General features: G+C 44.2%; 1 long non-coding RNA gene across 1 annotated transcript; it reads right to left on the reverse strand.

The window, feature by feature from the left end:
- Positions 1–1,626: 1,626 nt before the first annotated feature.
- On the reverse strand, positions 1,627–24,417 carry LOC147346379 (uncharacterized). The gene is made up of 3 exons (XR_015153581.1): positions 24,252–24,417; positions 4,523–4,714; positions 1,627–1,970 (listed from the first exon to the last, which is right to left on the reverse strand). It is a non-coding gene; the product is annotated as an uncharacterized LOC147346379 (long non-coding RNA).
- Between the last annotated feature and the right edge of the window lie 103 nt (positions 24,418–24,520).

Below are 24,520 nucleotides of genomic sequence, written 5' to 3' on the forward strand. Positions count from 1 at the left end.
AGGCTCCGCTGTCCATGGGATTCTGCAGGCAAGAATACTGGAGTGGGTTGCCATGCCCTCCTCCAGCGGATCTTTCCAACCCAGAAATCAAACTCTCGTCTCTGTGTCTCCTGCATGGGAAGGTGGGTAGTTTACCACTAGAGCCACCTGGGAAGCCCATAAGGCACTGATGGACATGTAAAAATCACTACAGCCAATGTTGTCTTAATACCTCCTTTCCTTTTGGATTTGATGGAAAATATTCATTGTTGACCTAGACTGAGTCCAAATGACTATTGTAAATTCCATCAAAAAACCCTTAAAAAGGAACAAAAGGATGCTGTGACCACTGCTGTGGGATCACACCCATTGGATGAACACTGGCAGGGCCAAAGAACCACGGGGCTAAACAGCACTGGAGACAGCCCCTGACCAATGGCTTTCGTCCTGGCTGTATGCACTCACTTTTATAAAGAAACAACTTTAATATATTCATGCCTCATTAGTTTTAATTTTCATATAGATGAAAAGTTGCCAATGACTGAATGGAAAAAGCACTAGACTAAAAGGCAAGGCAGCTCTCTCTGTTCCAGTGAACTTGAATGAGTCACAACTCCACCAGGTCTCACCTTTTCTACCTACAAAATGAGAATAACATTATCTACCCCCTCTGACTTGCCTGGTTTTTTTTTAAAGCTGCATAATGCTTTAACGGGTTTATTTTATTAGTGAACAGTTACATTGGACTTCCTGGTGCTGTTGCTTAGTCACTAAGTTGTGTTTGACTCTTGTGACCCCATGGACTGTAGCCCGCCAGGCTCCTCTGTCCATGGGATTCTCCAGGCAAGAATCCTGGAGTGGGTTGCCATTTCCTTCTCGAGGGGTCTTCCCAACCAGGGATCGAATGTGTGTCTCCTGGACTGGCAGACAGACTCCTTACCACTGAGCCACCAGGGAAGCCCCATGTAGGACTTCCTACTTCTGTCTTCTCCTGCCTTCATTCTCGAACCCAAACTAGAACTTAAACCATTGACTCTTGTTCTGAGATCTTCTTACACTGACGGATGTTATAGCATTGGCTCTTCTGTGTCTCTAGCTGACTGATCATAGATCTTGAGATTTCCTACCCAAAACAATTCATTCAGTGAAACGTCTTTAATGAAAGGGGGAGAATCAAGCATTCAACATGAATCTTCTATAAGAATTGGACCCTTGGGAAACCAAATACTAGATGTGAAGTTACTCTTCTTAGACGTATTACAGATAACCAATCAGCATAGACGATAAAATCAGAATCGCACCGTTTGGGCCCTAGGCTTCCTGTGCCGGGCGCGCTCCTGGCGCCCAGTGACGCTCCTGCCCTCGGAATCTGGGAGCTGGCCACCTCCTTATCTCCTGTTCCTTTGCTTTTGTCAGGAGCCAGCTTGAGTGGGTTATATGCGAGCAAAGGAAATGAGAATTTTGCACACATTCTTTTGATTTGCCTTTGTTTATGGTGCTTGAATCCTGAATAATAAAAAAAAAAAAAAAAACTTTTTAACCTGAATAAAGTCAAGTCTAGGTTTCATTTCCTTTATAAGCTTTGCCTTAGTTCTAGTCTTCAAATAGCCCTTTGCACCTTGAGATTATATAAATGTCCATCCATGGTTTTTGTTGCTTTATTTTTGTTTATTTTTCTTTCTTCATTACCTTCCCTGCATTTCCCTTTGGTTCTTGGGCGGTTTTATTTTTTCCATTAAAATTTCTCATCAAGTCTGGGTTGTTTTTTCTTTTTTAACATGTATAAAATGTGTGGTACAAGACAGGGTCAGTCTTTATTTTTTTCAAGGGCTAAAGAAAAAGAAGCATACATACATTTGAGAAAAGACCCTGGAATGCTGTTTCATATCTAGACTAGTCCCAGTGCCTCTATAACTGAGCTTTTGGTTTCAAAAACCTTGAATTGATCACAATTCTTCTGAAGCTGGTCCTTTGCTCTTGGCTTGTTCTGTCTTGATGAATTCCCGGGCATGGAAAAAAAAAAAAAGAGTGATCAAGAGTTTGTTCTTAAATATTGGTACCGTGGGAGTGGGGCCTATAGTCTTTATACTCCTAATCTATCCATCTCTCGTATAAATGTCTCCCAGTCTCTCGTGCCTGAAATAAACTCAGTGTAATCAGTGTTTACCCCTCTTTATTATTATGTTCCTGGCATACAGCACAATAGAGTCTCCTTCTCTAGAGAACAACAAATCCAAGGACATTGTGTTCCATTTTTATGACGAGATGCATATTTCCCAACAAGAGGCAAAGCCCTCCTGTCAAAGGATTGCATGGATGGTACTTATAAAACATTCCAGCTGGTTAAACGCAGGGCACTGACTGACTAAAGTTGGCTCAGACTCTGAGTTGGCTCTGAACCCACATGTTCATTTGATTGTGAATTGGATTAACTTTTGCTCCTTTGAAGCTCTTGCCTCTCACCGTTTTGTTTTGAAGGAGGAAAACGTGTTAGCCGTCACATTGGCCCGCAGTTCAATCTGCTGAACATAGGTGTGCGCTCCCATGGAAAGTAGCCCCGTTCTCACAGGCATGTTTTCAACAATCGGGTGTGCAAAAAAATGGGGCTGTGTCTATGCCCCTTTGCCTCTTAACCTACAGGTCTGGCTCCCATGGTCTCAACTTTCTGTGAGTATTTTTGTTTCAGAATGTCGTCTAGCTCTTACTTCATCTCTGTGTGAACAGTGTCTGCCTCCTTCTGCTGCCTCTTGAACTGACCACAATATAGAACGAAAGTGCAATTCACATTTCCCTTTAGGATGCGTGGACAATTACTAAACAGTTCCCCTTTTACCACAAAGAAAGCCAAGAATTGATGCTTTTGAACTGTGGTGTTGGAGAAGACTCTTGAGAGTCCCTTGGACTGCAAGGAGATCGAACAAGTCGATCCTAAAGGAAATCAGTCCTGAATATTGATTGGAAGGACTGATGCTGAAGCTGAAGCTCCGATACTTTGGCCATCTCATGGGAAGAACTGACTTGTTTGAAAAGACCCTGGTGCTGGGAAAGACTGAAGGTGGGAGAGGAAGTGGACGACAGGGGATGAGATGGTTCAATGGCATCACCAACTCAATCAATGGTCATGAGTTTGAATAAACTCCAGGAGTTGGGGATGGACAGGAGGGAGGCCTGGTGTGCTGCAGTCCATGGGGTTGCAAAAGTCAGCACGACTGACTGAACTGAACTGAACCATCTTTTTAAAATTTGAAATGTAGACACACAAAACATTTTTGGATTTTTGATTGAAAGGTAACTCAGGGAATTCCCTGGAGGTCTGGTGGTTGGGACTCCACCTTCTCACTGCAAAGGGCCCAGGGTCCACCCCTTGTTGGGACTAAGACCCTGCAAACTGTGTGCTGGAGCCAAAAAGAAGAAAAAGAAGAGACACAACTGACTGTTTAAACCGGTATGACCCGAACTGACGGCAGGCATGCCTGTTCTTTTTTCTTAAAATTTTATTTATTACTATTGTTTTACTCTGAAAGCTGGGGATCATGGTGGGGTCCTAGATAAAGAAAATAAATGGTTTTTATCCTATTCCTTCTGCTTTGCATTGAAGACGAGGGTGAGCCTCCTCTTGCCACTCTCTCCCATCAGTCCACAGCCCCCTGATATACTGGCAGCGCCCACCTTTCCTCTCACTCACCACCAACTGCCCGTCTTTTCCTGTAGCATCAGGTTGCCAGTCACAGTCAGCTCTCGTTTACACTTTGCAGCCTCCCCCCACTAGATGGCACTCAGTCCGCCCCACTCAATTCCTCCCTCTTCCTTACAGGGTTCAGACTCAAATTGGGCGCTACACAGAGACTGCTGCTGCTGCTGCTAAGTCGCTTAAGTCGTGTCCGACTCTGTGCGACCCCATAGACGGAAGCCCACCAGGCTCCCCCGTCCCTGGGATTCTCCAGGCAAGAACACTGGAGTAAGCTGCCATTTCTTTCTCCAATGCATGAAAGTGAAAAGTCAAAGTGAAGCCGCTCAGTCGTGTCCAACTCTTAGCAACCCCATGGACTGCAGCCTACCAGGCTCCTCCATCCATGGGATTTTCCAGGCAAGAGTACTGGAGTGGGGTGCCATTGCCTTCTCCGTACACAGAGACTACAATCTTCCAAATAGGGAGCCCCTCACTGATTGTTGAATCTAATTGGTACTGTCAACCCCTTCCTTCCCTGCACTCATTCCAGCAAATCATCAGGCGAGACCCAAGTACTCACAGCCAAGATGGTGACTCTACTCCCAATGCTGGGTCTATAGTTGTGTAAATACATTGAACTAACGCTATGAACTTGACTAGATCCCTCAAAGATGGAATCTATACAGAACCAAGCGAAGCACCAACAGCATGCCTGCATGCACGCTAAGTCACTTCAGTCGTGTCCGACTTGTCGTGACTCTATGGACTATAGCCCACCAGGCAGTACTCTGTCCATAGGATTCTCCAGGCAAGAATCTAGAGTGGATTGCTATGTCCTCCCCTAGGGACCCAGGGATTGAACCCAAGTCTTACCTCTCCTGGACTAGCAGGTGGGTTCTTTACCACAAGCGCCACCTGGGAAGCCCTCTACATTGGTAAAACAGATGTTAAAAATGGTGATGATGAGGGAACCTCCTGGTCATCCAGTGGTCAAGACTCTGAGCTTCCAATGCAGGGTGTAAGCGTTCAATCCCTCATCTGGGAACTAAGATCCTGCGTGGCCTGCTGCCAAAAGATAAAAAAAAAAAAAAAAGGAAATGATAATAAAGGGAGATTGGTCTGACTGTGATGTATAAAACGGATTGAGAGGGGAGATTGCAAAAACAGGCAGACCATGTGGGAATGTGATATGATCCCAACATGGGATAAAGAGGTGTACTGGAATTAGGAATAGACAGATCGATTTAAGACCTAATGGGAGATTAACAGGATTTGGTAGTAACTCCACAGAGAGAAGCAGAAAGTGATTCGATGGCATTTCCTAGGTAGGGAGGTAAGGGCATGTGGAGAAGCAGTTAGGAACTTGGTCTTCACATCCAAACAAACCAAAGTTTAAAGCCCACATCTACTGATTAGCAGCTGTATGACCCTGGTAAAGAGGCTTAATCTTTCCAAGCTCAGACTTTTCTTCTATAAAATGGCAGAGTTATGAGAAATAAGTGAAATGTAAAGTACTTTTAATGGTGCTGGCAAGAAAATACACATCCAAGGAAAGTTAGCCATCATCCTTTCCCTCTGTTCCATCTACCCATCAGAGATTTTCCGAAAGGAAGGTGGTACTCTATTTTCCCATAGAAAACTGACCATTGGTTCCCCAAATGGTTCAAGCCAAAAAGAATCTTAACAGTGCGTTTCAGTGTTTACCACGGGCACAGCTGCTCATCATGAAACTTCTCCGACAGATAAATCAGGCACCCAGCTGACATACAGTAATCACCATCGACAAGAAGGAAACCAGGTTCATGTCACAGCATGATTTGTTTGCCCTTAGTGAGAACTTTCCCTGCCAAATTGCTTTCTTTTTTGGAAACCACAAATGGAAACCTTAACTTCACCTCCTCCTATTCAGTGAAAAACAAAACAAGTTCAATACTAAAACAGTTGTTTGGGGTTGAAGTTGATCAACTTTGTTATTATTATCAACAATCCTGGCATATGTGTATTGTATCATATTATATTTTCAAGAGTATAAGTTGATATCTACATTGGCATCCTTTTAAAAGTCCTTAACTTGCATACCACTGACCAAAGTCCAAACTTTTCTTTCTGTGTTAATACCAATACCACCTCTGATCACACACGGTCACTACTCTTGATGTGAGAAACACAGTTCAGTCTTTTTCTGAAATTTTACCTCCTGGTTTTGATTAACTGAAAAGAGTCAAGACAACGTTTTGATAAATGGCAGGAGGCAGATTGTGCTAAGACATGCTCTTCTGGCCCAGAAATGGCCTCGATCTGAGAACATAAGATAAGAAACAGGAAATGAAAAATGAAAATAAAAATCCCCCCCAACTGTAGAGCGTATTAATAGTAAATAACCTTCTGGAGATTGTTTGTCTTTAAACATCCGAAAATAGGCTTTTGGTGACTTCCTGGCTAGATGAGCATAACTTTTTATGAGAGACAGGACCAGGATCCACATAACTTAGAACAAAGCTAAATAAGTCACATTTTCTCAGTCAGTGTTCTCTTTCTCTCTTCCTTTCATTTGTTATTTCCCTTCAGTTAATCGAGACTCCATCTCCACAGAAAAGAATTTTGTCAAGTACATTTAAAAAATTTATTTGCATACTTATTTACTCAACAAACATTTATTTTTAAATGCCTATTATAGTTGAAATGACTGGAACACGTTTTACTTTTTCTCTCTTTATGTCCTTATGAGATGACTATGGAATATATAGAGGAAAAGGCCACAGATGTGTGACTATCCATGGAATTTCCTGGTGATCTAGTGGTTAGGACTCTGGGTTTCCCCTGCAGGAGATACTGTTCAGTCCCTGGTCCGGGAACTAAGATCCTGTGAGTCACGCAGCTTTTCAGGGAGAGGGTCGGGGGAAGAGTGACTATCCATTAGCAACTACTTGAGAAAACGGAAGAATGTGAGTCCAGAGAGATGAGACCCCCCTGAGAATCCCCACATTCGCTCTAAGTGCAGCGACTTTTCCTCCTGGTTGCCCTGGATGATTCTAGTTTATGCTTTTGTCCATACTCAGTCACTTCAGTCGTGTCCGACTCTGTGACCTCATGGACCATAGCCCACCAGGCTCCTCTGTCCATGGGATTTCCCAGGCAAGAATACTGGAGTGGGTTGCCATGCCCTTCTCCAGGGGATCTTCTCCACCCAGGGATGGAAACCACATCTCCTGTGTCTCCTACATTTCAGGTGGATTCTTTACCACTGAGCTGCTAGGGAAGCCCACTTTATGCTCATATTCCTGGAATAATTATTGATAGGGATCCCAATCAATCACCAGACATGTCCCAGTTTGGAGATTAAATTATATGGTTTCTATATGTAATTTCATTTGGGAAAATCCAAGATTTCTGTTCAAAGTAAATACTTATTCTTTACTCCTCACGTCTCCCACAGGTAAGAGTATTTCCATACCACACCCCAGACAGAAAGAATGGGAGAATACTTCTGGCTTCCCTCTTCTCCTTCTGGTATTCTTGGAGTACCAGACCACCTTATTTGTCTCTTGAGAAATCTGTATGCAAGTCAAGAAGCAACAGTTAGAACCAGACATAGAACAACAGACTGGTTTAAACTTGGGAAAGGAGTGTGACAAGGCTGTATATTGTCACCTTGCTTATTTTCCCTATATGCAGAGTACATCTTGCAAAATGCCAGGCTGGATGAACCACAAGCTGGAATCAAGATTTCCAGGAGAAATATCAACAACCTCAGATAGGCAGGTGATACCACTCTAATGCCGGAAAGTAAAGAGGAACTAAAGAGCCTCTCGATGCAGGTGAAACAGGAGAGTGAAAAAGTTGGCTTGAAACTCAACATTAAAAAAATTAAGATAATGGCATCCAATCTCTCATTTCATGGCAAATAGATGGGGCAGAAGTGGAAACAGTGACCGATTTTATTTTCTTGGGCTCTAAAATCACTGTGGATGGTGACTGTAGCCATGAAATTAAAAGACACTTGCTCTTTGGTAGGAAAGTTATGACAAACCTCAGTTCAGATCAGTTACTCAGTCGTGTCCAACTCTTTGCAACTCCATGGACTGCAGCATGCCAGGCTTCCCTGTTCACCAACTCCCAGAGCTTACTCAAACTCATGTCCATTAAGTTGGTGATGCCATCCAACCATGTCATCCTCTGTTGTCCCCCTTTCCTTCTGCCTTTAATCTTTCCCAGAATCAGGGTCTTTTCCAGTGAGTCAGTCATCAGGTGGCCAAAGTATTGGAGCTTCAGCTTCAGCATCAGTCCTTCCAATGAATATTCAGGATTGATCTCCTGTAGGATTGACTGGAGGATCTCCTTGTAGTCCAAGGGACTCTCAAGAGTCTTCTCCAACACCACAGTTCAAAAGCATCAATTCTTCAGTGCTCAGCTTTCTTTATGGTCCAACTCTCACATCCATACATGACTATTGGAAAAACCATACTCTGACTAGATAGACCTTTGTTGGCAAAGTAATGTCTCCGCTTTTTAATATACAGTCTAGGTTGGTCATAGCTTTTCTTCTAAGGAGCAAGTGTCTTTTAATTTTGGCTGCAGTCACCATCTGAAGTGATTTTGGAGCCCAAGAAAATAGTCTGTCACTGTTTCCACTGTTTCCCTATCTATTTGCCATGAAGTGATGGACCCGATGCCATGATCTTAGTGTTTTGAATGTTGAGTTTTTTATGACAAACCTACACAATGTATTAAAAAGCAGAGACAACACTTTGCTGACAAAGGTCCATATAATCAAAGCTATCATTTTTCCAGCAGTCATGTACAGATGTGAGAATTGGACCATAAAGAATGCTGAGCACCAAAGAATTGATGCTTTCAAATTGTGGTGCTGGAGAAGACTCTTGGAGTCCCTTGGACTGCAAGAAGATCCAACCAGTCAATCCTAAAGGTAATCAACACTGAATATTCATTGCTAAGTTGAAATTCAAATACTTTGGCCACCTGATGTGAAGAACTGACTATTGGAAAAGACCCTGATGCTGGGAAAGATTGAAGGCAGGAGGAGAAGGGGACGACAGAGGATGAGATGGTTGGATGGCATCACGGACTCAATGGCATGAATTTGAGCAGGCTCCAGGAGATAGTGAAGGACAGAGGAGCCTGGTGTGCTCTGTCTATGAGGTTGCAAAGAGTCAGACAGGACTTAAGAGACTGAACAACCACTTCTGGCTTCTCTCTGCTCCCTTGAGTTCTCCTCCAAGTGGGAGATGGCTGAGCTAACTGCTGAGGCTGAGAGGAGGGGCTGGGTGTGCTCGGCCCTGCTTTGGGCAGCAGGGGTTCCTGGCAGATCTCACTGCTCACACAGAGGACACACTCGGGTCTGCTGGTCACTACGTGGGGCCAGTGGCTGCCCTCCTGTTTCAGCGCCAGCTTGAATAAACTTGATTAATTTGCCCAGGGAATGATGCCAGTTAAGCCAAGGGGCCTCAGATCCACATTCTTCAATCAACTTAATCAGTAAAATATTGACATTTTAATCTTCTTCTTTTTTTTTTTTTTGTCTCCTATGTCTTATTTGTTATTTGGCTCCAAATTTGGGTAGAGAGGTTTATTGAACTCCAAAACTCTAATGTCTTCATACTTTAGCTAAGAACACTGAGGCATGGGCACAAGGGATGACCTTGTGGATTGAAATAGAATATGGAGATTGTTCTGAAAAGGGCGGGAAGCTCAAATTTTAGCCTTGGGGTGAGGATAGGGGACTGTATCCTGCATTAAACTACAGAAGCACAGCTTCACGTAATATTCCAAGGACATTAAAGCAGGGATTAATTCACCAAAATAAGTTTTTGAGCCCCAGAAGGACTGAATGGAAACAAGCAGAGCGCCAGCATACAGACCTTTCAGACATTCTTCTGAGCAAGTACAGTAAGGTTTACTCTCCACTGTGTGGTGAGATTTACAGGCCTGCTCTGCCCGTTTGGAGGAGACCTGGATTTCCTGTGTTAGTTAGAAGGGGTGTGAACTGTTCTCATTAGGGGATGTGTCGAAAGCCGCTTCTCCAATCACATTATCAGCAATAAAGCTCTCATTCGGTTCCCCGTTTGCATGCCTCAGTTGATTTCAAGCTCAGAAGGGGAATAAAAGGATATTATTATCTGATTCCCCTTCTCCATTACCAACAACTCCAGTGTCCACCAGATACGCCAGGAGCCTATCATTTGTAGAGTTAAAAAATATTAATTGTAGGTTGAAAACCCTCTCCCACCACGCAGAGCTTGCAGCCATCCTCTCAGAGCCTTACTGATTATGGAAGAACGGGTGAGGGTCGGCGGATAGGTAACAAAAGCATGAAACATGGGAGAACAGGGGACACACCAGGCAGATAAAGTGCCCTTAGAGGAAGAAAGGCCGCGAAGGAAAGAGAAATTTTTCTTTAAAAGTCATTAGGACTTCCCTGGTGGTGCCGTGGATAGGAATCCACCCACCAGTGCAGGGGACGCGGGTTTGATCCCTGGTCCAGAAAGATCCCACACACCACGGGCAACTAAGCCCACAGCCCACAGCCTCTGAGCCCTTGTGCTGCAACTACTGAAGCCTGGGTGCTTCGAGCCCGTGCTCCACAGCACAGGAGCCACCACAGTGAGAAGCCCGCACCTTGCAACGAGACAGCAGCCCATACGCAGCAGCGAAGACCCAGGGCAGCAAAAGCAAACAACACATTATTTTAAAAAAATCATTGAAGTGCACAAAAATAAAACAGAAAATGTTGCATTCATGATTAAGAACAGGAAGCAATAGAAAAAGAACTTTTGAATCAAAAGAAAACAAATTAAAGGTATTGTAGCAAAACCCAAAAATTCAATAGAAGCTTTGGGAGAGAGGCTGAGAAAATGTACCAGAAAAAAAGGAATGTGAAGCTAAAGAAGTAGAAAATAGGAGAGAAAAGAAGAAAAGCTTACATCAGTCTGGAAGGTCCAACATCTTAATCATAAGACATCCAGAAAGAGAGAAAAGAAATAAATGTAGAAGAGGAAAAGACAGAGAACTAATTCAAGATAATTCCCTATAACTGAAAGATGTGAGTTTACAGATTCAACAAATCTCCTAAGTGGCATGGCCAGTGAATTTATTAAAAAATACCAAGGAGAGATCACTGTGTAATTCCAGAACACTGAGTACAAAAATGAGATCCCAAGACCATTCAGAGAGAAGAAAACACACACACACACACACACACGTCTCACAAAAAGACAGGTTTCACAAAACAACTCAATAAGCTGACAGAAGATGAAGAAATTCCTTTGAAATTATGAAAGAGAATGATTTCCAACTAAGACTTTTATATCCTGTTCACATGTCAATCAAGTAGGAAGCTAGACTAAAGACCTTTTCATATATGAAGGCCCCACCCCATCTTCTTTACCTCCCACTTATTTCTCAGGAAGCTGTGGGAGTGTGAATTTCATCAGAATGAGTGAGGTGATCAAGATGACATGGAATCCAGGAAGTGGGACGAACCAAAGAGGAAGAGGAAGGATAACGGGAAAGGGAGATCCTGGGATAACAGCTTTACAGCCGGCCGTGAGAGCAGTCTCAGCTGCAGGAGCTCGGTGAAGGGCTCCAGAAGGGCTGTCTCCTAAACAAAACAGAAAGAAACTGAGATGTGCTTGAAATTACGGAAAGGAGATGTATTCTGCTGGCGGAGAGTTTGGGGATAGATTAATGATACAAAGAAAACTAAGTGAATGAAAAAAAATAGGCAGTTATCATCTCCAAGGAAAATAAAAAGCTGTACAAAAAGTATATTACATGACTCATCTGTGCATATAAATGTTGATTTAACCAAAACTTACCACATGCTTATAGTGGTGAGAATAGAGGTGTAGAGAAAAGAAATGTTGAGGAAAGGAAACCGTTTAAGAGCAATAAATATTAATCTTCTAAGTAAGGAAGTCACTAGACAATATCCAAAAGATATCAAATATGAATAGTGAATAGTAGTAAATGTCGCTCAGTCGTATCCAACTCTTTGTGACCCCATGGACTGTAGCCTACCAGGTTCCTCCATCCATGGGATTTTCCAGGCAAGAATACTGGAGTGGGTTGCCATTTCCAAGAATATATAAATTCTTAAACTATGAGAAGAAATACTAGAATTGCTAAAATAGGTGAAAATGATCTTTAGATAAGACTGGAAAAACAATATTGAAAAGAGTTAGGCAAGGGGTATGGTGGTTTTCAGTTTTAGTGATCCGACTATTTCACTTTTAAACTGTGCTCATGTATCAGTTTGTTTTTAAGTATAAACTAAATCAACAGCTTGTTTTCCCAGACTAAAGTATAACTTGCTTATACAAGAGATTTGGTTTTCATCCAGTTTTTGAAGTATTCCCTCAACACTTCTCCCTGTAAAACTGATCAAAACTTCTTAATAAGAAGTGAAAACAAAGAAAACAAAAATGGCAACATTTATTCATTTATGGAATTCAAATATCTGTGAAGAGTTTACTATAGTTGCAGTTGCCTGGTGTACAATCCATGAACAAAACTGAAGAAGGCCCTATCTTAGCACAGTTTACTATTCTTTACAGGGCAATACCAGCTGATAACTGGAAACAAAAATAAGAGGAAAATCACGATTTTGCAGCTGCCCTGTATTGATTCAGGCAGAGATCATCAATGGACAGTAAAAACATGTGTAAGATTATTGGAGAACTTGTGATCCACATAGACTCAAAGGACCACTCATATACTGCTCACTCTTCATAAAGGGAAAATACATTCTTGCCTTGAAGCAATTTCGTAAATACCACCTGAGGAAAGTGACCAAAGTAAATGTCAGTGTGATAGGCCCCGGATGAGATGAGGAGGAAGCGTGATGAGCAGGAAGCGTGATGAAGAGGAAGCGTGATGAGCAGGAAGCGTGCAACAGCAGCAACGTGCATCCTCGGCAAGAGTATTTAGCTCAGATCTAATCATAAAACAATCAGACAGTTTCAGAATAGAGGACATTCTCCAAAATCAGTTGGCCTGGATGCTTCAAAATGTCAACGTCATGAAAAAAAAAAAGAAAGAAACGAGAGGCCTGTTCTTTATTAGAAGAGACTCCGGAGGATAAAGACAGCAGTACAGCCATGAACCTAGACTGAATCCTGGATCAGAAAATAGAATCGCTATGGAGAGACATTTGGGGACAGTTGGGGAAATCTTAATATGGATTGTATATTAGATAATGCTAAGGAATTAATGTTAGTTTTCTTAGGAACAACATTCATGTAATGTTTATGTAGGAGGCTGCATTATTCTCAGGAAGCACAGGCTGAATAGTTTGGGAGTAAAGTGTTATGAGAGTCCCTTGGACTGCAAGGAGATCCAACCAGTCCATTCTGAAGATCAGCCCTGGGATTTCTTTGGAAGGAATGATGCTGAAGCTGAAACTCCAGTACTTTGGCCACCTCATGCGAAGAGCTGACTCATTGGAAAAGACTCTGATGCTGGGAGGGATTGGGTGCAGGAGGAGAAGGGGATGACAGAGGATGAGATGGCTGGATGGCATCACTGACTCGATGGACATGAGTCTGAGTGAACTCCGGGAGTTGATGATGGACAGGGAGGCCTGGCGTGCTGCGATTCATGGGGTCGCAAAGAGTCGGACATGACTGAGCAACTGAACTGAACTGAACTGAACTGAAAGTGTAATGATGCCAGCAACTCATTTTCAAATTTTACAGCTGAAATAAGAAAGTGTGGCAAAGAATCCACCTGTCAATGCAGGAGACACAGGAGGCGTGGATTCAATCCCTGGGTCAGGAAGATCCCCTGGAGAAGGAAATGGCAACCCACTCCAGTGTTCTTGCCTGGAGAATCCCATGGACAGAGGAGCCTGGCGGGCTACAGTCCACGGGGTCACAGAGAGTCAGACACGACTGAGAACAGAAGAGCTAATGTGTGTGTGTCGGGGGGTGGGGTGGGGTGTCAGTGAAGGTGGATGGGGCAATAAAGCAAATGTGGCTACACGTTAATAACTGCTGAATTTGTGTCCAACTTTTCAGTAGGTTTAAATTTTCTCCAAATAAAAGTTGGGTGAAAAGGAAAAAAAAAAAAAGCACCAACCATGGCAGGCTTACTGAAAGTACCCTGAATATGAGAAAGTTGGAAAGAGCAGACGACCAGGGTCATCTGAATGCCAAATGCTCTCTGTTTTTTGAAAGCAGTGGTTGCTACATTGTTTTCCATTTCTAAAAATTTCCTAAATTCCAGCACAACAATTAATTCTACAAGAGTTCCAAAAATGCCTGACTGTTTCAAGTATTCAAGGCAAATTTTTTCTGGGTACCAAAAAAAAAAAAAAACACAAAACCCCACCACACACACACACACACACACACACACACACACACAAATGCTCCCTGCGCCCACTGAAGGAGAAGAACAGGAGCTTCTGATGGTTGAGAGAGAGTGATGGCTCTCCTTCAAGAAGTGAACAGGACCCCGGCTCCCTGGTTTCCCCTGCGGTAAACTCAGATGGTGGCTCACCCCATGAGGGATGCCCCAGGAAGTAACTGCGGGCCCTGGCCTGCAAGCAGAGGAGAACACGATCTCCTCTTCTAAAACTTCTTCCTTTAGAGCTCAGAACTCACCAGCGGATCGAACCTGGTCAAAATCCACGCAGTCTGAGTGTGGACGACTCAGAGAAAGAAGGCTCCCATCCCATAAAAATGATTTCAGGATTACAGGACAAGTTTTCTGAGGACAGTCTGAGAGAATCGGCCACTTTGCCAGGAAATGAACAACATGTGGAAATTTCATAACGGTTCCTCAGAGGTCCAAAGAAAATGGCGACCAGATGCTCCCCACTGCCACGAGAGGCAGGGAAGGAGGAAACTGGCCACAAGGAGGGCACCTCTTTCTGGGAAGGTTATTCAAAGGGTCTGGGCATGTCTAGAGAACCTGATGCCCCCTCAAGGTGATTCAAGGCTTGGTCACAAGTGAGTTTAAAAGAACATTTATTTATCTAGTTAGCCAATTGGAGCTTTGAATATTTTAGTTGATACAGAAAATTCCTAAGTTTTGTTTAATTTAACCACTCGATACTTTATTTTCTATTTCCTTTTTTTTTTTAAACCCACCCACCAGAGAAAGGGGATGCCAAGATCTTTCTGTAGAGAATGCAAATGTTCCCTCATCACGACTGTCTCTGCCACAAGTGACACGGCAGAAATTCATCCAAAGCAGTGAGTCAACCACAGTGGATCCACATTCGACTTGGGACGGAAACACGGGGTGGGGCTGAGATAAACGGGTACCTGGGACCCTTTACGTCAGTGGACGGAGGTCTTCTCAAGGAACAGAAAGCAAAGGAATGATAAGGGACTAAAAACAGCTACAGGCTTGGGCAGTCAGGGCAATTATAAACAATCAGATCAGATCAGATCAGATCAGTCGCTCAGTTGTGTCTGACTCTTTGCGACCCCATGAACCGCAGCACGCCAGGCCTCCCTGTCCATCACCAACTCCCGGAGTTCACTCAGACTCATGTCCATCGAGTCAGTGATGCCATCCAGCCATCTCATCCTCTGTCGTCCCCTTCTCCTCCTGCCCCCAATCCCTCCCAGCATCAGAGTCTTTTCCAATGAGTCAACTCTTCGCATGAGGTGGCCAAAGTACTGGAGTCTCAGCTTTAGCATCATTCCTTCCAAAGAAATCCCAGGGCTGATCTCCTTCAGAATGGACTGGTTGGATCTCCTTACAGTCCAAGGGACTCTCAAGAGTCTTCTCCAACACCACAGTTCAAAAGCATCAATTCTTCAGCACTCAGTCTTCTTCATAGTCCAACTCTCACATCCATACATGACCACAGGAAAACCATAGCCTTGACTACATGAACATCTGTTGGCAAAGTAATGTCTCTGCTTTTGAATATGCTATCTAGGTTGGTCATAACTTTCCTTCCAAGGAGAAAGCGTCTTTTAATTTCATGGCGTCTTTTAATTTCACCATCTGTAGTGATTTTGGAGCCCCAAAAAAATAAGGTCTGACACTGTTTCCACTGTTTCCCCATCTATTTCCTATGAAGTGATGGGACCGGATGCCACGATCTTCGTTTTCTGAATGTTGAGCTTTAAGCCAACTTTTTCACTCTCCACTTTCATCTTCATCAAGAGGCTTTTTAGTTCCTCTTCACTTTCTGCCATAAGGGTGGTGTCATCTGCATATCTGAGGTTATTGAGATTTCTCCCGGCAATCTTGATTCCAGCTTGTGTTTCTTCCAGTCCAGCATTTCTCATAATGTACTCTGAATATAAGTTAAATAAGCAGGGTGACAGTATACAGCCTTGACATACTCCTTTTCCTATTTAGAACCAGCCTGTTGTTCCATGTCCAGTTCTAACTGTTGCTTCCTGACTTGCATACAAATTTCTCAAGAGGCAGATCAGGTGGTCTGGTATTTCCATCTCTTTCAGAGTTTTCCACAGTTTACTGTGATCCACACAGTCAGAGGCTTTGGCATAGTCAATAAAGCAGAAATAGATGCTTTTCTGGAACTCTCTTGCTTTTTCCATGATCCAGCAGATGTTGGCAATTTGATCTCTGGTTCCTCTGCCTTTTCTAAAACCAGCTTGAACATCAGGAAGTTCACAGTTCACATATTGCTGAAGCCTGGCTTGGAGAATTTTGAGCATTACTTTACTAGCATGTGAGATGAGTACAATTGTGCGGTAGTTTGAGCATTCTTTGGCATTGCCTTTCTTTGGGATTGGAATGAAAACTGACCTTTTCCAGTCCTGTGGCCACTGCTGAGTTTTCCAAATTTGCTGGCATATTGAGTGCAGCACTTTCACAGCATCATCTTTCAGGATTTGGAATAGCTCATCTGGAATTCCATCACCTCCACTAGCTTTGTTCGTAGTCATGCTTTCTAAGGCCCACTTGACTTCACATTCCAGGATGTCTGGCTCTACGTCAGTCATCACACCATCGTGATTATCTGGGTCGTGAAGATCTTTTTTGTACAATTCTTCTGTGTATTCTTGCCATCTCTTCTTAATATCTTCTGCTTCTGTTAGGTCCATACCATTTCTGTCCTTTATCGAGCCCGTCTTTGCATGAAATGTTCCTTTGGTATCTGTGATTTTCTGGAAGAGATCTCTAGTCTTGCCCATTCTGTTGTTTTCCTCTATTTCTTTGCATTGATCACTGAAGAAGGCTTTCTTATCTCTTCTTGCTATTCTTTGGAACTCTGCATTCAGATGTTTATATCTTTCCTTTTCTCCTTTGCTTTTTGCTTCTCTTCTTTTCACAGCTATTTGTAAGGCCTCCCCAGACAGCCATTTTGCTTTTTTGCATTTCTTTTCCATGGGGATGGTCTTGATCCCTGTCTCCTGTACAATGTCACAAACCTCATTCCACAGTTCATCAGGCACTCTATCAGATCTAGTCCCTTAAATCTATTTCTCACTTCCACTGTATAATCATAAGGGATTTGATTTAGGTCATACCTGAATGGTCTAGTGGTTTTCCCTACTTTCTTCAATTTCAGTCTGAATTTGGCAATAAGGAGTTCATGGTCTGAGCCACAGTCAGCTCCCGGTCTTGTTTTTCCTGACTGTATAGAGCTTCTCCATCTTTGGCTGCAAAGAATATAATCAATCTGATTTCGGTGTTGACCATCTGGTGATGTCCATGTATAGAGTCTTCTCTTGTGTTGTTGTAAGAGGGTTTGCTATGACCAGTGCATTTTCTTGGCAAAACTCTATTAGTCTTTGCCCTGCTTCATTCCGTATTCCAAGGCCAAATTTGCCTGTTACTCCAGGTGTTTCTTGACTTCCTACTTTTGCATTCCAGTCCCCTATCATGAAAAGGACATCTTTTTTGGGTGTTAGTTCTAAAAGGTCTTGTAGGTCTTCATAGAACCGTTCAACTTCAGCTTCTTCAGTGTTACTGGTTGGGGCATAGACTTGGATTAATGTGATATTGAATGGTTTGCCTTGGAAACCAACAGAGATCATTCTGTTGTTTTTGAGATTGCATCCAAGTACTGCATTTCGGACTCTTTTGTTGACCATGATGGCTACTCCATTTCTTCTGAGGGATTCCTGCCTGCAGTAGTAGATATAATGGTCATCTGAGTTAAATTCACCCATTCCAGTCCATTTCAGTTCACTGATTCCTAGAATGTCGACATTCACTCTTGCCATCTCTTGTTTGACCACTTTCAATTTGCCTTGATTCATGGACCTGACATTCCAGGTTCCTATGCAATATTGCTCTTTACAGCATCGGACTTTGCTTCTATCACCAGTCACATCCACAGCTGGGTATTGTTTTTGCTTTGGCTCCATCCCTTCATTCTTTCTGGAGTTATTTCTCCACTGATCTCCAGTAGCATATTGGGCACCTACTGATCTGGGGAGTTTCTCTTTCAGTATCCTATCATTTTGCCTTTTCATACTGTTCATGGGGTTCTCAAGGCAAGAACACTGAAGTGGTTTGCCATTCCCTTCTCCAGTGGACCACATTCTGTCAGATCTCTCCACCATGACCCACCCATCTTGGGTTGCCCCACAGGCATGGCTTAGTTTCATTGAGTTAGACAAGGCTGTGGTCCTAGTGTGATTAGATTGACTAGTTTTCTGTGAGTATGGTTTCAGTGTGTTTGCCCTCTGATGCCCTCTTGCAACATCTACCGTCTTACTTGGGTTTCTTTTACCTTGAGCATGGGGTATCTCTTCACGGCTACTCCAGCAAAGCGCAGCCATTGCTCCTTACCTTGGACGAGGGGTATCTCCTCACCGCTGCCCTTCCTGACCTTCACCATGGAACAGCTGATGGTCTGTCCCGAAGAACTCTGTTTATTCCTGAATAATCCTGGTCTACTCTCCCTCCAGGCACTTGAAGAAGGGCATTTTCCTACTTCCGCTGCAGGCTCGTGGGCTCAGGAACTCCTTCCAGTTTCCTGCCCCTTGGCAGGAAGGCCGTGAGGCCCGTGCCCTTAGCAGCAACAAAGCTGGAAATTTTTCTCAGCATGGGCAAGTCCTTCACTGCAAACAATAAGATGCTAAAAAGCTTCCCTGGTGGTGCCAGTGGTAAAGCACCCGGCTGACAGTGCAGTAGACTTAAGAGACAGGGGTTCGATTCCTGAGTCAGGAAGATCCCTTGGAGGAGGGCATGGCAGTCCACTCCAGTGTTCTTGCCTGGAGAATTCCATGAACAAAGGAGCCTGGCAAGCTACAGTCTATGGGGTCGTGGAGAGTCGTACACGACTGAAGCAACTTAGCACGCACCCATGCGAGATACAAAAAGACCCCAAACTAACTCCCACTTCTGAGGTGCCGGGAGAGAAAGCAGGGCCCCAAGCCTGACCCTTGCATGCAGCGTCCCCAAGGGGCGGGCAGCCCACCTCAGCCACCCTTCTGCCAGAGCCTCTATCTGCCTCCACACTCACCCCTTTAAGGAACCTGCCTGACCCCCTCAGACAGCAAGCAGTGTCTGCTGGTTCTGGCATTCACTCACCTGTGCTGAAGCACGAGCCCCAGCAAAGCCTTGCTTAAATTTCTCATCTGGCCTCTTACCAACTCCTATTGATCGAAGAATCCAAGGACCTGGATCAGCTGCAGAGCGATCAAGGGAACCTTGTTCTAGGGCCCATCGCCTTGGCCTGGCTGCCGCTGATGAACTGCAGCTTCAGCAAGTCTCCTCACCGCTCTGGTCCTCAGTGTCCTACCTGTCAAATGGTCTCGCGGTCAGCAGATTTTAGCCCTCAGCCTGCTTTTGTAAAGTTTTATTGAAACACGGCCATGCCTTTTCATTTACATATTGGCTACCTTCTCGGGATGACAGAGTAGCTGTAATGAAGATTTTGTGGTCCACAAAGCCTCAGATATCTGTCTCTAGCCCTTTGCTAGCAGTTAATAACTCTTGAACTAAGACAATTCCTTGGGTCCTGTTTCCGACACTGCTGCTTTAAAAAAAAAAAAAATTGAAGTACAGGGGTTTCCTTAGTGGCTCAGATGGTAGAGAATCTGCCTGCAGTGCAGGAGACCCAGGTTTGATCCCTGGGTCAGGAAGACTCCCCTGGAGTAAGGGAATAGCTACCTACTCCAGTATTCTTGCCTGGAGAATTCCATAGACAGAGGAGCCTGACAGGCTACAGTCCATGGGGTTGCAAAGAGTCACACACAACTGGGCAACTAACACTACTACTTACTATACTACTATTACTACACTTGATGTATATTATATGTTACAGGGTTATAGTATAGTGATTCACAATTGCTAAAGGTTACACTCCATTTGCTATTTCAAATCCTGAAAGATGATGCTGTGAAAGTGCTGTACTCAATATGCCAGCAAATTTGGAAAACTCGGCAGTGGCCACAGGACTGGAAAAGGTCAGTTTTCATTCCAATCCCAAAGAAAGGCAATGCCAAAGAATGCTCAAACTACCACACAATTGCACTCATCTCACACGCTAGTAAAGTAATACTCAAAATGTTCCAAGCCAGGCTTCAGCAATACGTGAACCGTGAACTTCCTGATGTTCAAGCTGGTTTTAGAAAAGGCAGAGAAACCAGAGATCAAATTGCCAACATCTGCTGGATCATGGAAAAAGCAAGAGTTCCAGAAAAACATCTATTTCTGCTTTATTGACTATGCCAAAGCCTTTGACTGTGTGGATCACAATAAACTGTGGAAAATTCTGAAAGAGATGGGAATACCAGACCACCCAACCTGCCTCCTGAGAAATCTGTATGCAGGTCAGGAAGCAACAGTTAGAACTGGACATGGAACAGACTAGTTCCAAATAGGAAAAGGAGTACATCAAGGCTGTATACTGTCACCCTGCTTATTTAACTTATATGCAGAGTACATCATGAGAAACGCTGGGCTGGAAGAAACACAAGCTGGAATCAAGATTGCCGGGAGAAATCTCAACAACCTCAGATATGCAGATGACACCACCCTTATGGCAGAAAGTGAAGAGGAACTCAAAAGCCTCTTGATGAAAGTGAAAGTGGAGAGTGAAAAAGTTGGCTTAAAGCTCAACATTCAGAAAACGAAGATCATGGCATCTAGTCCCATCACTTCATAGGAAATAGATGGGGAAACAGTGGAAACAGTGGCTGACTTTATTTTTGGGGGGCTCCAAAATCACTGCAGATGGTGACTGCAGCCATGAAGTTAAAAGACGCTTACTCCTTGGAAGGAAAGTTACGACCAACCTAGACAGCATATTCAAAAGCAGAGACTTTACTTTGCCAACTAAAGTCATTCTAGTCAAGGCTATGGTTTTTCCAGTAGTAGTCTAGTATGCGTGTGAGAGTTGGACTGTGAAGAAAGCTGAGCGCCGAAGAATTGATGCTTTTGAACTGTGGTGTTGGAGAAGACTCGTGAGAGTCCCTTAGACTGCAAGGAGATGCAACCAGTCCATTCTAAAGGAGATCAGTCCTGGGTGTTCATTGGAAGGGCTGACGTTGAAGCTGAAACACCAATACTTTGGCCACCTCATGAGAAGAGTTGACTCATTGGAAAAGACTCTGATGCTGGGAGGGATTGGGGGCAAGAGGAGAAGGGGATGACAGAGGACGACAGAGGATGGCTGGATGGCATCACTGACTCGATGGACATGAGTCTGAGTGAACTCCGGGAGTTGGTGATGGACAGGGAGGCCTGGCGTGCTGCGGTTCATGGGGTCGCAAAGAGTCAGACATGACTGAGTGACTGATCTGATCTGATCTGGAGCTCCTCCAGGATTTACGCTGCCACTGACTTCTGTTTGCTGTTTGCTTTGATTTCATCTGTTTTTCTCTTGTTCGCACATACCCGACTTCGTCATTTATGACAGGCTATCTCTTGTGACAGTCAGTGTTCCAGAAAGCCTTCCTAAGTCACCTCCTCCTCCCAACCCCTGCAAGATTCCCCTTTCAGCAAAACTAGAACTTCACGGGCCGGTTCAGCCTTCCCTGGGCAGTTTTATATCACGTGTGTCTGGGGGCCAAGCCCCCAGAGGTTGAAGAAGGCAAGGATTCTTACACACTCTGGCACGGACATTCCTTTGGGGTGTGAGGAAGCCACGGAGGCCATGAGGAAGCCAATCTGAAAAACACCTAGGCCGTGCATTTGGGTGGCCCTTTTATCATCCGGGCTTCCCTGGCGGCTCAGATGGTAAAGAAGATTCTCTACAGTGCAGGAGACCCAGGTTCAGTCCTTGGGTTGGGACGATCCTCGGAAGGAGGGCATGGCAACCCACTCCAGTGATCTTGCCTGGAGAATCCCATGAACAGAGCAGCCTGGGAGCTACAGTCCATGGAGTGACAGAGAGTCAAACACGATTGAGCGACTAAACTTGTGCACGGTTATCAGCAGAGAAGTGGTTCTTTCTGTTGGGCTCACAGCGCCATCTCCTGGCCTCCAGCTAACAATGGCCTTGCCTCTAGAGCTGCAGCGATTCCCCAGAGCAAGGTATTGTCAGCTAGTGCCGCCTGTAAAAGACCCCCGAGAGCAAATCTTTACTGAGCAGTCCTCCCCATCTGAGGTTGACTTTTGGGTCTTGACACCAGCGGGAGCCGCTGAGCTGAGGGTCTTCATCCTTACACCACCTGATCTGCCTCCCTTCAGTTAATGACTCTTCACCTGTTTCAGAATACAAGTGCTCCCCCAAAATCACTTTAAAATACTCATTTTGGTCCCTGGCACACACAGGTAACTTTGAAGCTCTGTATAGTCATTTTTTTGGTACACTACACATAACAACAATCTAAATACACAATAATTGATTTCTAGCAGGGAATTGCTGGAGAAGGCAATGGCACCCCACTCCAGTACTCTTGCCTGGAAAATCCCATGGATGGAGGAGCCTAGTGGGCTGCAGTCCATGGGGTCGCTAAGAGTCGGACACAACTAAACGACTTCACTTTCACTTTTCACTTTCATGCACTGGAGAAGGAAATGGCAATCCACTCCAGTGTTCCTGCCTGGAGAATCCCAGGGATCGCACAGAGTTGGACACAACTGAAGTGACTTAGCAGCAGCAGCAGGGAATTGCAAACCTGGGCAAACAAATTCTGCCAAGACATTTGTTCTGAGACCAAAGAAACAGACAGACTGGAAAAGGTAAAGTGAGTAGCAGGGAAATAGAAAGGAAAATGGGTAATGCTACTCACAGAAATGCAGTTTCCATTTTTTGGAAGCATATTTTGGTTGATTGTTCCTTTTGACGCTTCTTTAAGATTGGGAATAAATAATGCTCTAGAGAAAAAATAAAAATAAAGACAAGGGCAACCAGGCCATAAAGCAACCATTTTATTTCATAAAAAGGAAAGTAAAAGTTAGCTTGAGCTTTTTGGGGGCCCTGTGTCCTGTTTTCCAAATCAACGATACATCTTTAAGAATAGATAAATAGTACAATTCTTGTATTATAAATAGGTTTTTTTTGTTGTTCAGTCACTCAGTCATGTTCGACTCTGCAACCCCATGGACCACAGCATGCCAGGCTTCCCTGTCCTTCACTGTCTCCCAGAGTTTGCTCAAACGCAAGTCCATCGAGTTGGTGATGGTATCCAAGTACCTCATCCTCTGTCGTCTCCTTCTCCTCCTGCCTTCAGTCTTTCCCAGCATCAGGGTCTCTTCCAATGAGTCAGTTCTTTGCCTCAGGTGGCCAAAGTACTGGAGCTTCAGCTTCAGCATCAGTCCTTCCAATAAATATTCAGGGTTGATTTCCTTTGGATTGACTGGTTTGATCTCCTTGCTGTCCAAGGGACTTTCAAGAGTCTTCTCCAGAACCAAAATTCGAAAGCATCAGTTCTTCGGTGCTCAGCTTCCTTTAGAGTCCAACTCTCATATCCACACATGACTACTGGAAAAACCATAGCTTTGACTCTACAGACCTTTGTCAGCAAAGTGATGTCTCTGCTTTTTAATACACGGTCTTTTTAATACACTACTCCCAACACACACACATACACACGCATGCACGCGTGCATTGAGAATCAGAAAAGCACTGAGAATTAATCGGATATGTTAAGTAGTGTAAACCAGCTAGGAAAACAGTGGTCTGGTTTCTCCTGAGGTTTTAATTCTGCAGTAGATAGAGCCTTGCTTTGGAGAAGAGGGTAACTGGCCACACCGGTGTGCCCGTCTCTTAATCCATGACCTTCACCCCAAAGCATTCTTGTTAAAAATGCAGACTGTGAAGCAGACATAGTCTGTGTGAGCTTGTGTATAACGGGGTGATAATAGCACCCACTTCAGTATGTTGTTAAAAAGCTAGATAATATAAGGACTTCCCTGTGGTCCAGTGGTTAAGGTCCGTGCTTCCACTGCAAGGGGCACAGGTTCGATCCCTGGTCAAGGAACTAAGATCCTGCACAGCGTGGCCAAATTAAGAAATAAAGTAGAAAAAAATCATTAAAAAATAACTAAACAAAAGCTAGATTATATAGGTAATAAATTTAGAACAGTGCTTGGCATGCAGTGAGTGAATGTCACATAAAGTTCGCTCTGCAGACCAGAGATTCCAGTTCTTGCCTTGGTGGCCAGTCTGACGCTTTGGCACCCTGGTGTTTGGACTGTCTGCTCTCATACATGAGATGACCCCTCGCCAACCTAGGTTGAGCTTTACCTTCACAGCAGCAACGGGCTCCTTCTCCACTTTTCTTGGAGCACTCAGACACGGTGACAAGGGATCTGAGAGGGAAAGCGGGCTTGTAAGGGAGTCTGCTCTTAAGAGCCTCCGTCCTGGAAGACATCACAGAGCTGCCCGTTAACCCATCTTGGACTCAGGGACCCACGGGGTTCTTACCCAGTGAGATAACAATGTCCACCAGGTGGCGCTACTGGCAAAGAAACCCGCCTGCCAACGCAGGAGACTTAAGAGATCCGGGTTCCATC

Source organism: Bos grunniens, chromosome 24 (genome assembly GCF_055505025.1).
Source record: "Bos grunniens cultivar Pamir isolate PY7600 chromosome 24, Bosgru_T2T1.0, whole genome shotgun sequence".
Lineage (NCBI taxonomy): Eukaryota > Metazoa > Chordata > Mammalia > Artiodactyla > Bovidae > Bos > Bos grunniens.